Raw genomic sequence first — 13,165 nt, 5'->3', positions numbered from 1 at the left:
AAAATGAAGGTCCTTTGCCAAAGAATAAACCATTGTATATTCACCAAGAAGGACAACGTGACCTTCTCACCCCTTGAGGTCTCATGAGCTCTTTCCCTTTCCGCCAATAGCTTCATAGATAGGGTTGAAATGTAAGGCAAGCTGTTTCCTGACACCATTGGAGAGATATCCCCAATGATGTTGAAGGGAGATCTCTCGTCCCTGGTTAACTTGCTACCCAGCTGGGTGGCTGCATCCTTCTTACTGTGTTGGTACCAGACAATAGGTCAGGGGGTGGGATGTCAAAGGATGTTTCCTCGCTCTGTACCCAAACAGGCACAACCAGACAGATATATTCAGTGGTATTAACTCCCAAGGCATCATCTCTTTAGATTTCTTTGCAACATCTGTTTCCACATTTTTTAAGGAACTATTTCACGAGTCAGTGTCATATACCAGGTTTGGTACTTCTTTTGATGTCTGACCTAAACCTTACCCTTTTCTATTTCCAGCCATGACCATGGATTTCTTCATGTTAATCCCTCTTTCCTCAAAACCTACAGCAAAATAAACATTCCTTAGATGTTGGAATGCTCTTCTTCACAATAAATATCCTTCCATAGCAGTAAGTTTCTTTGTTCTGAATAAGAATCATAGAATTGCTAGGGTTGGGACTTCAAAAGATCACCTAGTCCAACCTTTCATGGGAAAGGGAGCCTAGGTGGGACTATCTAGCACCTTGTCCAATCACATTTTGAAAACCTTCAGTGATGGGAACTCTGCCACATTCCGGGGGTGGGAGGGATTGTTCCAGGGAATGATTGTTCTTACTGTAAAATTTTTTTTTGTATGTTGAGATGAAACCTCTCTCAGTGCAACTTGTACCCATTGCCCTTTGTCTTCTCCATGTGGCTCCTCATTAAGAGAAAGCCTCTGTTCTCTTTGTAGCCACCCTTTTAGTACTGGAATGCTGTGATGGTTATGAGGTCCCCCCTGAGCCTTCTCTTCTCCAGGAAGAAACAACTTAACTTCTTCAGTCTTTTCTCATAGGGCCTATTAAATAAAACCATGTCAGCATCTCACTTCTTCTGCCCTCTTAGTCAAAGCTGTGGCTTGTTTGACTACTACGTGTTTCATTTTGTTCAATTGCTACATTTTTCTTTCCAAAAGCCTTGGTGAATTCCAGGGGAGAAAATGTTCTTGTCATCTGCCTTGGAACTGTACGGCATCAAACCAAACAATTGTTCTCTTATGTGCAGTGACACATTAATGCCAAATTTCTCTGCTTCATCTCCACAGATCTCCTTGGTTCTCAAATGACCCGTAATCTGTGAAACAGGAAGAAAGGGGTTGAATGCCCTGGTACAGCAAGCCTTTTCTGAATCCCACAGATTGCAGTGTCCTGCCTGTTTAATCTGAAGCTGTCACTAGTGCATGGATAAAGGAAGCTTAGTTTAGAAGTTAGCACATAGAAATGTTCGAGTCATTAGATTCAGCAGGCCCTCAGCTGCCTTGTAGATGTGGTTTAAGGTGTTGTCTTGAATCAAAGTGTGTTGAGAACAGATCCAACATTCAAAATTTTTACTCACCCAGATATCAAATAAAAAAAAAATAAATTCTTTTTTTCTTCTTTATCCATTTGGATGGCTCTAAGAAAGACTTAGTTTCACACCAGGAGAAATTATTTTTCCTCCACTAGTTTACAACTGAAGAAGTGCTCTAACATCCCCGTCGCTTTCTTTCAACTCAACAAGAAGGATTTCCTAAAATATGACATAAAAGTCTCATTATTATCTCATATGGAAAGTAGCCTGTTAGCTTTTCAGATTGAGTTGAATGCCTGAGAACAGGTAGAAGGGAATGGGGGGAGAGCTCACTTTTATGCCACAGACCTGAAAAAAGTTTACTCTTTTACAAGAGGGTAAATCTACATTTTTCTACAGGGCTGTCTCAAGCATAACCATCATAAAGAGCTTAAATTATATTGTAGCTTACAGGCATTTCTGTACTGTTGCCAGAATAAAGGTAACCCTGATGTCACGAAATGCCAGTAACACTATAACCAATATTATGTAGATAAGCTAAAAGCCATATAACCTTTAAAAAAACTAAGGCTGCTATTTAGCTACTGCACATATTAGCTATCCAGCACCCCAGGCTAGAAAAGTGGATGATGCAAGTGTATAACCTTTAGTGCAGTATCCAAGCTTCAGGACCTGTGGCTTCCTAACCAAACTTGCCTTCCAGGGCAGAACAACAAAGGATGAAACATATATCAGATTACAGGGAGAGGAAAAGAAGAGGTTTTGGGTAGAGAATGGGAGACAGAGACCAGCCATCTAGGAGAGAGTAGGGAGGGTAATTCAGTCACAGCCAAATGAGAATGGGAAACACGCAAGGGACTGATACAAAGTATGACAGTAAGGAGTATAAAGGCACACACGTTATGTCGATTCGGACCTAGTCAGGCACCATGGGTCCAATGCTTTTAAACAGCCTGTGAGTCCACATCTCCCTTTCTAGTGCCCAGTCAATTGTAAGTATATTGTAAGTTAAATAAATACAATTGTAAATGACAGCATTTAGCTCTCTAATTGCCTGTTTGTCCCTGTAATTTATTGGACCTGCAAAACCATCTCCAGGAAGATGGGACCAATTCAATTACTCTTCCAACAAAGGCAAACTTAGAAGACACAGGTTTGTAGCTACAGGTGCTGAAGATGTTCTCAAGCATATTATATGAGGTGTTTCATTCAGGTAATATGCTGACTGGGGCTTCTTGGTTGGATTCTCAGCTTGAATATGATGTACTGCTCTGCTTCATATTCACACAGACAATGTGTGCTTCCTTCAGGTTTTAAAAACAGTATTTTAACATGGAAGTATGCAAGAGATTGCATCCTTGTTTCACTTGAGTATTTATGCACACTACTCTTTTGGAGCCTGAGCAGAAGACAACAACCTATAGTTATTATGGCCTGACAAGAGATACATAAATTATTTTAAGTATTCTTTTGTTTTCCAGGTGGTTGAGTGACTTTGGGTTTTCTCTAGCAGGAGAACAGCACATGACTCTAGTAAACAATAGTAATGATGGAGTCAGCCCTGCTCTTCACTAGCAAAAAAAAAAGTCTCCCTAAGATAAGGTAGAATGTATAGGAAAGACACTCAGCCACGCCCAAGTGAGGCTGTGATTGTCTATAGCAAGTCAGTTGTCTTTGGGCTTCAATGTGTTTCTTTACGAGAGTCAAAAGCTGAAAATATGAAAATAGAAGGTCTTTGCAGCCCACTGGGATGTAGGTGATAGCTGTCGTGCAACTCATTTAGTGTTGGAGCTGCCTTCCAGACCCTCTCTTGCCGGCACAATGAAGAGTTTGTAGGTGAAAGGAAGATAATTCCCACAGTGGCATGCAGAGGTGTGGAGCAGCGTTACACACACTTAACTGCATTATATAGTACGTCCCTGAGGTGATAATCCTCACACTATGCATGTACATAAATAGGTATCTGTTTTTAGCACAGCCTTCTTGGAAAAGTATTTGGAACCTCCTTTCAAACAATTTTCTTACCAGCATTTTTTTTCCCTCTTGGTATAATGATCAATGTTCATGCAAATACAATGCAAACTAAACAGGCAAATCTCACCAGGATTAGGATTAGGAGACCAGCTACAGTAATACCAACACACCCCTAAGGAGAAGGATAACACCCAGCAATGCACACAACGCATGATAACTATAAACTGTAGATACTGATTTGTGCTCCCTCTTTATCGACTATGTCCACATTGGTGGCTCTCCTAAAAAAGGCTGAAGCAAACTGAGACACAGATTAGGAGCCCACTGTCATCATTAGAAATCTCCATTTTAGATTAATTCAAGCTGAAAGGCTTGCCCTTCTATTTGCCACTGTAGTAAAAACACTCTATTTGGAAAACATGAGAGTTTTCTAAGACCTTCTGTTTTAAGTGTTCATAGTACTTGGGAAAATCACTTGGAAAAAAATCATCACCACCAGTCTTAAAACAATAAATTCAGTTATTTACAAGTTTTAAGTAGTCCTTTCTCCTGTGCCTTTGTTATTAACTTTTACTCCTGTACCATTTGCTTTACATAACTTCAGTTTCTTTTGGCAGATGACCAGCTGATAGTGGTTCAAGGCTTTCCCTGTAATTCATAGAGAGAAATAAAATTTTCATTATCCAAACACAGGGCCCCGTGGAGAAGCTCAGGTACATAACAGGGATAGGTAAAGACCTTGCATCTATGCTGCTGGAAGGCATGAGGGTTAGAAACCTCAAGGCTGGGGTGCCTTCAGACATCCGCTCCTTCCCTGTTCATGCTTTCAAAGCCTGTCCAGAACAGGTGTCTTCTATGCTCCCTGACACTGAGGATGGGTCAGTGTCAACAGAGCACCAGGATGGAGCTCCCAGTTCCAGTTTGTGGTGGAGTGATGCCTTCTCCTTCCAGCCTGCCCAGTGCCTAGCTGTAACTGGTTAAAGTGCATTTCCCAGCTTGAGTCCCAGAAAAAGACATTACATGCTGCCCTTGGGCATTCCCACAACAGATAGACTCAAAGTGGGTTTGGGGTTTTTTTTTAGCTCTTCCAAAATGCTGTGTAGAGTTACTGCATGCTGTAAAACTCCGCAGTAGTGCCTAAAATGTGCCCTGGATCCTGCGCAATGCCACTGTTGGAGGGGACCATGAAGCCCCAGTAAAGTCAGCGAAAGCAGTGTTTGCTTTAAAAAATACCAGCTAAGTGAAAGACATCATGCTACAGCTCAGTTAGGATGACTGTGTAGAATCACCACAACCAAAGACCTTTTGTCCCTTGATCCCGGTGATGCGCACCTGTCAGTGTCATTGGGAATGTGGTACTGTCACAGAAGTAAGAAAGATGCAGCAGAAAACACCATTTGAAGGAAAGAAAAGTGGAAGAGGAACACAGGCATGTCTCTGCATAAATACATGCAGCACATGGAACCGGCTGTTTGCACGCAGAGACTCACCCCACTGCACTGGCTGCTCCGTGACCCAGTGCAGGTCTGGACACTGGTGGTGAAGCCAGAGTCCTCCTCCCACTGGTACTGGCACCTGGGGTGCAGCTGAAAGAAATGGCAAACTGGTGAACTGAACATTAGGAAATGGCGGTGACCTATCAGTGTTTGTTCTTCGTACTCTTACAGTTGTGCCAAGCTAGCTGTTTTCTGCCTATCTCTGTTATTTGCTCTCTCCAGCTCATTAGCTGCTGGTCAACATGGACAGCAGCAGTATGGGGCACAGCTCTCTGTGACCACTGTGCTGGTCTCATGTCTCACCTGCTGCAACCGTGGAAAGGGGCTGTTACTCCTCCTCTCCCCTGCCAATTAGGGAGCCATCCTGCCCTTCCTTGGCTCTTGGGTGACTAGGAGGGACTGGGAGTGCACAGCCCAGGGAGCCATGGCAGAGGTGTCCCCCTCCCTGCCTGCTGGCAGCTGAATAAGCTTAGCCATAATCCAAGACTTTACGCTAGGAACACCAGGAGCTGCACAGAAAGCTTTAGTTACATGCAGATAAGCCAGAAGTCACATTAAATTGTGCATTAAATAAAAACTGACATCAAGGTAGAGCTGGCAGGGTCGGGTGGCTGACCCGGCTTTACTCGGGCTCTTTAGCTTCATCCTAATGCCACTGCAAATTCCACAGCCTCCAGCTCCACACTCCCTCCTTTGATGTGACTCAGTGATCTTTTTGGGTGGTTTACTCTACAGCATGATCTGCTTTAGCACTGAGAAATGTTTATACCTGACCTGAATCTCTGCTTATTTACACAGAGCTGATGAGCCTTCATTTTATCCCTCACAGTTTTGGGTAAGAGAAACTATTTTTCACCCACTTCTTTTCACATTTCAAATGTTTGTACAGTATTATTATCTTCCTCTGGATTCTGGCTTTTTATAATATGAGAGAAAGGAAGAGAGAGCATAGCAAGACACAGATAGAGATCTCCATAGTAAGTTAGGGGACGAACTGAGCATGTTGCACTACATATAGTATGTGTATAGGTCTATGTTGAGGTAAATATGTGTAGGAGGATGCTTATGTTTACATTCACAACAAAATATACAAACATACATAAGCACTGATTAATTTACTTCATAAAAATGCTTAATTAATTAGTTGCTCTTTTAATGCTACACAAAAATTCTTCCCCTTAAAAAAAAATTCTGAATAGTCTCTAAATGCAGTCAAGCTTCAAGCAGAGCAGAGTGTCTATGAGAGAGGAGCTAGAAAGGCTTTTATTCCCTTACATGCCACTTGCTGTGTTCTGTGAGCCTGTTTTGCAGAGCAGCTGGTCCTAGAGCAGGGTACTGGCACAGATGTCTCAGCAGCCTGATCCTGTATGACAAGATTTCTCTCTCCACTTTTAATCTAATTTGTACGTCCTCAAGAATACAAATACTATCTGAATGCCCAGTAAAGGAGTCACAGGGCACAGCAATATGTGCTAGTGCATGAGCAGAAGCCCCATAATCTCCACTGCCCATTTGTTGTAATTTCTTTAGCTCACCTGTATACTTCCACAGCCTGTAATGCTGGGTGTCTCTAGATGGTCACTCTAACAGACATCAGCTCCCCAATGCTTCCCCCCAGCATGGAATAAGTGATGACAGCTTTGCCTGCTGTTCATGTCCTAGTCACACAGAGGTAGGAGGGAATGGCATGGTCCTGAGCTTTATTCACCCTGTCCCTGCATCTCTGCACAGCACGGAGGACTTGCACCTAACACTGCATAATGGGTCAATAGATCTCAGCTCCACACTTAATATACATCTTAGGTGCACAGCGGACACTCCTTATGCTGCTGTGTTAGGCTTGTGCAGGCTGCAGATTCTGTGTGGCCAGGCAGGCCTTTGGGTTGCAGGTACCCAAAAAGTCCTACAGTAACCTTTGGGGCCAACTGCTGACCCGTGAGACCTCCCATCACCTTTCCTCGCCCTTGCAGAGCTTAACACCAGAGCCCCTCTGCCAGACAATTCATGACTATATTCTTAGCTGAGCTTCTCAGATTTTGCACTGAAAAAAGAGCACAGTCACACCATTCTCTGTGGATGGAGAAAGGCTCAGTGGTTTTCTTTCTATGAAGCCTGAAATGCATTTCAGATCTTGAAAACTGGTGCAAAACCAGAAACCCTCCCCATGATTTAATTTTCAGAGGCATTCACTTAATTCCCAGAAGCAGTGGTAATACTGGCAGTAACCAAGGAGGCCATGCCTAAGAAGAATTCCCCTCCAACTAATTTTTACTACCTCGGTACAAGAGAGTACCCCATAGAGAGTGGATAGAAATGTCCCCTGATATGACTGGATCTCCCCTAGTGGGACAGAACCATGACTGCTTCCCACCAGCTATACTTTCATGTAAATGTACTGACAAAAAGAGCTGATCTTTTCAGTCTCAATAAGCTTAATTTACCTCTATCTCCATCAGCTAGTTACGGTTTGAATGCCATGTTGCTAACTGGTTTTTAACCCTAAATGACAAAATGATCACAGGGGAAACCTGGGGTAAAAGTAATGATTCCCAGTTATTCAGGGTCCTTGTTCTGAGAGAATCATTTGCCATGTTTGGAGCTGTAGCAGGCAAAGAGGTGAGAGATGGCATTTCCAGTCATCAACTTCTGAAGGGCAAACTGAGTGCAGCCTGCCTGTTAAAGCCCAGTGAGGACTGAATTAAGCAGAGAAGAAAGGAGGACCATATCATTTGCACAGCATGCTATATATTTTCTCTCTCTCTCTCTGTTCTCAGTCTCAGTAGCCTTCCCTAACAAAATACTGAAATACAATCCTTCCTTCTGAGAACACAGTGAATAATTATTTTCTAGACAAATTCAATCTCAGGAAAGCCACTGATTTGAATGGCATAGTAGCTGGTTGAACAAAGTCGCAGCTAGCTTTATGGCCCGATAATCTGAAGTCTGCTATTAAAATTTTCATCAAAAGATGCTGGCAGAGGAAGACAGACTTTTTACAGCAACCATTGCATGAGACCATTCCCTTAAAACCACGTTTTTCTGTAACCAGGATGCTTCTCTGGCTGGTGGGAGGTTGCACATCACTGCAACTGCCCTTCATGTTTGCACTTTGGCAAGATAAAGCTGCTGCCCGAGCGTGGGCCGGCCAGCAGCGCGGCGTGCAGGGCAGACGGCTGGTGCTGTCAGCCATCTCCACCCGTCTCCCACAGCAAATGTCAAATGAGGGAGAACTGGAAAACAGATTTGGCTTACAAAACTATCCCCGTTTGCCTTCCGTGGAGCCCAGTACCTTTGTCTCCTCTTTGCTAAGGCTTGTCTGTATTTATTTAACTTTTTCACCTTCTATTCCCTCTCTACATCGAGAAGAAAGGTGAATTTTCAGGCCTCAACTGATACAGCACCTAATTTATTACCTTGTTTCTCCATTGATGGCTTATCTGCATTAGTGCTTTTAAAACACTGGTTTTCCAGTATGTATCTATGGAAATTATTTTCCTTTAAATTTTATCTACATTAATTATTTTTCAACAACAAAAAAGTTTTCCCTAAGGTTGATAGATTCCTCTATGATTTTATGATCTTACCTGCATTTTTATTCCTGTTGTCTGTTCAATAATAAAAATTGTCATGACTGAGTGAAGACTTTGGCCACTTAAGGAATGGTTTCAGTATTGCTGAGAGCTGCTGAGAAACAAACAAGTTTATATTTGCTATCATTCCATATTAACAGAGGCTGACCTTATCTGAAAGCAGCCTTAAAAGGAAAGTCTGTTCAGTCTCAGGCTAGAGAGTAAACAGACAAGTGGTCCTTATGTAAGTAGTAACAAGTGTTTACAACATTGTTCAGATATCTTCATTGTTCTGAGCTGAACTTTTGCAATATTTTTGTTTGTTTAATTTCCTTTCTCTACTGTAATCTTAATGTAGTCATAATGGATTTGATTATATGTTGTTGCTCTTCCTTGGCTTATTACAAACTGCTGGCAAACAATCCAGAGCTCAAACGCGCTCCTGGAAAATCAGCTATTTAATAACGCCAAATAACAAACACGTTCTTGGTGAAGGATTTGTAAACCGAACAAAGGGACACATCTCTGCAATATGCTAAATGAGCACACTGCCTGCAGTTAGCAGCACAACCGACAGATGAAGAAAAAGGGCAGTAGTAGAGAATACTGCTTGCTGAAGCTTACATAAAATATTTTTTTTCTAGAAAGCACACATCACAAATGTGGAAGAAATTCTGTGCAGTAGTATATAGGGTGTATGAATACTTACTTGGGACGACTCGGATGTTTGTTTTCAACTTTTTACGAGTAACATCCTTGTCCCAAACTTACAACAGTACAAAACCTCACAGCCTGTCTCTGCTCTTCTACTCCTGAGAAGAAACTGTTTCAACAGAAGACCTTCAGTCAGGTCTTTGAATCCTTCTATTGGTTCCTACTTCGGTATCACATCAACCAGTCTGCTTATTTTCAGTACAAAGACCCTCAGAACCTTGTCTCAGGAGTAAGGATTCTCTTTGTATACATGTGTGTGTGTATGTATATATATTATTTTTCTTCCATCTCAGGATCAGCCTACTTTAGGAGTCTCTATCACTCAGTTGTTAAGTGATAGTCTTGATGTTTTTTCTGCTGTCAGAAGCATCCACAAAATGTTGTGGTGTCTTATGGCAGATCTGGCCTGATATGCCGCAACACCGAAAGTGGACACGCTGCCCAGGTGCTGAGCATGGTGAAACCTCTTTCCACCTCCCTGGTGAATGGTTTCATCACAGGATGAGAGCCCAGCCTGGAACTGGGCTTACAGGATCCCTCTGTTTATATAGTTCACTTTTATGTAAAATACTTAAAAGAGCAAGCCACAGAACACCTCCGTAGTCTTCTCAGCTGAAGACCTCTGTAGGACCAGGATCTCAGGGGCTGTTTAACTCTCAGTACCAAGTACAGCACAGTGAAAGGGGAAGCTGAGAGCCCCCAACTCTTACCAGAGACAAGTCAGGGAGATGAATGTCTCTTTGTGAGCCAGGAGGTAAGAGAGATGCCAGCACTGGGATCTGTAGCAGCTTTCTGAAAAACCCATTTGCTTTGTATCTTTTCCCATAACAAGCTCTCATTTGAGGTGAGAGGCAATCCTGTGTTCAATCCTCTCCTCTCCTCTCCTCTCCTCTCCTCTCCTCTCCTCTCCTCTCCTCTCCTCTCCTCTCCTCTCCTCTCCTCTCCTCTCCTCTCCTCTCCTCTCCTCTCCTCTCCTCTCCTCTCCTCTCCTCTCCTCTCCTCTCCTCTCCTCTCCTCTCCTCTCCTCTCCTCTCCTCTCCTCTCCTCTCCTCTCCTCTCCTCTCCTCTCCTCTCCTCTCCTCTCCTCTCCTCTCCTCTCCTCTCCTCTCCTCTCCTCTCCTCTCCTCCCCTCCCCTCCCCTCCCCTCCCCTCCCCTCCCCTCCCCTCCCCTCCCCTCCCCTCCCCTCCCCTCCCCTCCCCTCCCCTCCCCTCCCCTCCCCTCCCCTCCCCTCCCCTCCCCTCTCCTCTCCCCTCTCAAAAGAATAATAATACATTTATTTATTAGTCTCACTGCTGAAACAACTTTGACACCTCCATCACATTAATCTGTTATCCCTTGTCTTATGCTTAGCTTGCAAGCTCTTTGGGCCACAGATGATTTCTCTCTGTGGTGTTCCTGATTGCCACAGTAATAAGAAAATAGTAATTATAATCTGCTGGGGTTTGTTCGTAAAAATAAATAGATGTTGAATGGTTCCTCAAGTGAACAAAACCACAATGTCTTGCTTTTAAACTCTTGGATTTGAACTAATCACTCATGGAGTCATTTGATGTGTATATACATAATTTAGACTCACATCCCTGTAGAGGACATCTTGCAGGCACAAACTGAAGTTTATTTGGTGAAACAGAAGCACATGTACTCCTAGTGCTGAACTGGGCCTTCAGGGAGAAAGTGATGAGAAAGTCACCCAGTCACAGCTGTGTGACTCTGTACTGATTAAATCGAGGGTTACTAATGCCGATCATTCCCCTAATCTGTTATCATTCATACTGAGTCTGAGCAATGGCCTGAACTACGTGATTGCACTCCCCGAGGAGAGAGCCCCCTGCTAAAGGGACTGGGATTACAGGCCCAAAGAAAGATTTCTTCAGCCCTACCCGTCTGACCCAGCCAAAACATAATGACAGATAAGAAAACCTCAGCATATTGATTTTACAGACATTGAAATGCTTTCCAAACAAATCTATGCAGCTATTCCAATTTTTCCCAACACTAGTCTTGACCTGCATTGCGTTGTGGTGGGTATAAGTAGCACAATGTCTAAATATTAAAAAGTCACCTCACAACAGGCAGAACTGTATGAGACACAACTAGGCATCAGTAAGACAGACATGTAGAAGGCCAAAATGCCTGGAAGTTTCTTACTATTTAAAATATTTTTGGAGTCAGGCACACAGTCATTCTGAAAATAAAATCATCCAGATCCCAGGATCTGAGCACACCAGACACTTCTGTATAATGCTCTCACAAACACCAGAGTGTCTCTGTAAACACCCTAGAAAATCTTTAACATCTCGAAATGGCAAATGTACTGTGACCAACTTTATTCTGCAGCATTTGCATTACTTGATGCCTTTGTCACCACCACCTGGAATTTTTTTATTAAGGCTGTCTGTGAAATCTGCAGAAGCTGTGTTTTACCTGCTTGCTCAGGACATCTGGCTGGATGGTGTGAGGCAATGCCTGCTCTGCAAAACGCTGCATTGGGTTCCAGTTTTGTCCCAGGTGAAGTTCAGACTTAGTTTTGATGTGCTGTGCCAGTTGGTACACCAGCTCTTGTTCATGGCCAGAGGATCTGAAAACAGTAGAGAACGTTGCTTAATTGGGTTTTTGCAAGGATGAGCATTGGAAAGGGAACAAAAGAACCTTTTCTTCTTACAGAGATGCTGGAGGTCCACTTGCAATAGAGGGCTTACCTTTGGAGGTGTGACTGTCCGGACAGTGCGCTCCATCCTCTCCATGTATGTACAGTCTTATTCTTCATGTGATCAAGGGTAGATAAGAACAGATGACCCACTTGGCTAATCTTTGTTGAAGTGAGGCCAGAGCAGCTTACAGTCCTTCAGTCTACATGGGGTAAAATTCTACTCATTGACACTCAAGCGAAAAATTGAAGCTTGTTTCAATGAGATTGGTACTCCTTCACTATGTTTTCCTAGAATCACAACCAAGAAATTGTACATGAAGCTCTATGAATATACCGCAATGCCTAAAAAATGCAGTACTGCAAAACTGAAGAGCTTCTCTCTCAGAAAATTCTGTGCAAATCTTGCCTATTCTATTATTTTCAGTAACTGTCATCTGATCAAAAGCACATCTTTACAGACTAAAACTTACAGAACTGAAGGAAGCCAGCATATGCTATTTTAGCGCATGTATTATCTAAAGTAGGCCTTCCATCTGTTTCAGACCTAATTATTACATCATCTTTATGTAGTTCAATTTACAAGGAGTGAATTAAATGCTTATGTGATGCTTTACACAATGTGAAACACAGCTGTGGCATTTTTAGGGACAGAACAGGGCAAGATGTTCTAGGCACACTGAATTTCATTTTTCTACTGTGTTTACAAAAATATTCCTTTGTAGTAAATATTTTTCCCACTCCCTTAGTAATACACAATTGTATTTTGAAGAATCATACAGCTTCCACTCAGATGGCAATAAAATACTGAATATTTTTATCTGTCAAAGAAAAGACTGTGATTTTAGTGATCAAAACAGCAGTCTCTATTAAAAGCATTCAGCTGGTTCTTCCTAACCTAGCTGTTGCCAAACAAAGACAGATTAAGATTAATTGCAGTAATTAAACAAAGGGACAGGCTACAGCATTAGTAGGAGCAAAGTGTCACATTCGTTGTTCCCAGATACTTTATTCAACAGGAAAACAGAAAATCACATGAGCTCTTGTTTATGTTACGCACATTTTCTATAAGGATTAACCCTTTAGCTGATATGCAGCTACAAGGCATGTGCACATATAGTTTGATATAGTGTACCTTCCTTTAAAAACCCCTTTTGCTGGTAAAAGAAAGACAGATTTAGAACATATCTCTTGATTAGATTATAGCACTCTAAAATAGTTTAATGAGAGCAATTTTTTAA

The 13,165-nt window shown here is 42.5% G+C and overlaps 1 long non-coding RNA gene across 1 annotated transcript; it reads right to left on the bottom strand.

Moving 5' to 3' along the window:
* Positions 1-8,577: 8,577 nt before the first annotated feature.
* Positions 8,578-12,211, bottom strand: LOC139827430 (uncharacterized). Its single transcript, XR_011737966.1, has 3 exons — positions 11,977-12,211; positions 11,702-11,855; positions 8,578-8,677 (listed from the first exon to the last, which is right to left on the bottom strand). It is a non-coding gene; the product is annotated as an uncharacterized lncRNA (long non-coding RNA).
* Between the last annotated feature and the right edge of the window lie 954 nt (positions 12,212-13,165).

The sequence above is a fragment of the Patagioenas fasciata genome, chromosome 2 (assembly GCF_037038585.1).
Source record: "Patagioenas fasciata isolate bPatFas1 chromosome 2, bPatFas1.hap1, whole genome shotgun sequence".
Classification (NCBI taxonomy): Eukaryota; Metazoa; Chordata; class Aves; order Columbiformes; family Columbidae; genus Patagioenas; species Patagioenas fasciata.
The sequence above is the reverse complement of the archived record's forward strand: the minus strand, read 5'-3'. Positions and strand labels throughout refer to the sequence as shown.